Raw genomic sequence first — 2,043 nt, forward strand, 5'->3', positions numbered from 1 at the left:
GGCCAGATCTTCTGGAATTTCATAAACTGGGTCTGATGTAGTGGTTAAATATGAGATACAATTCATTTTGGGTAAATCTAACGACCAGTCTTTGGTCTCATTAGTCTATTATTTGTTCCAGAGCAAATAGCTTTTTTCATTCAGTCCTCTCATATGGAGTTTGGAAGATCATTCCACCGCTGAGGTACCAAGGAACGTGTTGAGGTAGGCAGTGGAGTGAAACAATGAGAAATACCGTAAGACACATATTTAAGCACACACCACTCTCACAGCAAATCAGGTAGCACTTCTAACCAGCATGACCGGCATGACCAGTTCTGTGAGTAGAACTTGCATATATAAAATGCAGCAGTTAAGCTATTAAAGCAGAGTTGCTGTGATTGTGTCAAGGATATTATCATATCAAAAAACATCAATATCAAAAACATGTCGAAGAAAGAAATAACCTGCAAGTAAGTTCACCACCAAACTTTCTCCTGTAGACATTTTTTTAATGTATCACTATGTTAAATTTGGAAAATAGTTTGATTGATTTTGATGATTTTGACATGGAAGAAAATGCAGAGACAGTAGAAGATCTCAGAGATTTACACATGTTATTATTCTTCATATAAAGAGCTATTTGGAAAGCTTTGTTTTTATTCAAATGATCTGTCAGTCTTTTCTGTGGGTTGTCCATGAAGTGTGCTCTGATCATAGGAATGTCATGTCAAGATCATGTGGTTTTATGGACTTTTCTGTCTTTCTATAGATATTTCATCCATGGCACTTGTAAGAAGGAGAGTGACTGTGAGTTCTCTCATGATCTCAAAAACAGCAAGTCTAACATGATCTGTACATTCTACCAGTAAGGACAATGTACCTATGGAGACAAGTGCAGGTGAGTTTTACAATTAAAAGCAAAGCACATTCCATTGTTCTGGTGGTTGCCATGATTTAAACATGAGTCTATTATCAATGCAAACTTTGCATTCATTTATTTATTTTTTGTAAGTTTGTATTGTTAATAGCAGCAAGTTTTATTTACAGCAGCCACCAGATTTTTTTTTTTCTTTTTTTTTTTCTTGATTTTTTTCAAGCATTTGCCTGTAGAGATCAGTGATAATCAATCCTAATATATGGTTTAACAGTGGATGGCACTGTCAGTTTAAAGATACTTGTGTTTTTGTTTTAGATATGACCATGTTAAACAACGCCCACCACCCTCAGTCTCACCAGCAGAAAACACTAACAGTGCCAGTTATGCGGGAGCATCAGTTCCAAGATCGGGACCCAAAAAAGAAAATGCATCACTATTTACACAACCTTCAAGTCATAAATAGGCACATCAAAGTGACATCCCTCTAATATCATTATGATATAAAATTTAACAAAGTGTAAAAAAAAAAAAAAAAAAAAAAATCTTTAAACCAAAAGAAACTTGTCATTGTGAAATGTGTTGTGTTATTTTGCTATGATGTCATGATCCAGAAAAGTAACAATAAACACATCTTTAAAACTGACTGGATAATATTGCTTCTCTTTTTACACATGAGTCATCATGTCTACTTTGTGACATGACTACCGCTGTTCACATGGTCTGTACACAAATGTTTGGAAACTTTGTAATCATCACTACAGTAGATGGATGTCAGGGTTTTACAGGCTAAATTCACCCTTCGCCAACAGTTTTATTGTCAGGCGGTCTGACCAATCATAATGCAAATATTATGTGCCCCCCTTGCTATCTGCCATTTTGTCCGACAAACAAACCAGACAGTAGAGTTAGTAGATTAACGCTGGTGGACTTGAACTTGAAAAATGGTAAGAAGATGCTCCTATGGGACTTGCAACATGGACAGCAAGTTAACTCTGTGCATATGAGTTCATAACCCATGGTCTTAAAAATTTAATTGTAGCAGTCTCATCTCATGCAATTTCTGTAACGTGCAGTCACATAGTAAACACTCCTGAGCTTCTTGCAACTTTTACTTTGTTTTGCCTATTCATGTAATAGAATATGGGAATGCAATATACATTGCCATAACCATTTGTAAATATACT

At 35.5% G+C, this 2,043-nt stretch overlaps 1 long non-coding RNA gene across 1 annotated transcript; it reads left to right on the top strand.

The window, feature by feature from the left end:
• The first annotated feature begins 317 nt into the window (after positions 1–317).
• LOC122148546 lies at positions 318–1,727 on the top strand. Its single transcript, XR_006162439.1, has 3 exons — positions 318–452; positions 752–880; positions 1,175–1,727. It is a non-coding gene; the product is annotated as an uncharacterized LOC122148546 (long non-coding RNA).
• The last annotated feature ends 316 nt before the right edge of the window (positions 1,728–2,043 follow it).

The sequence above is a fragment of the Cyprinus carpio genome, chromosome A18 (genome assembly GCF_018340385.1).
Source record: "Cyprinus carpio isolate SPL01 chromosome A18, ASM1834038v1, whole genome shotgun sequence".
Classification (NCBI taxonomy): domain Eukaryota; kingdom Metazoa; phylum Chordata; class Actinopteri; order Cypriniformes; family Cyprinidae; genus Cyprinus; species Cyprinus carpio.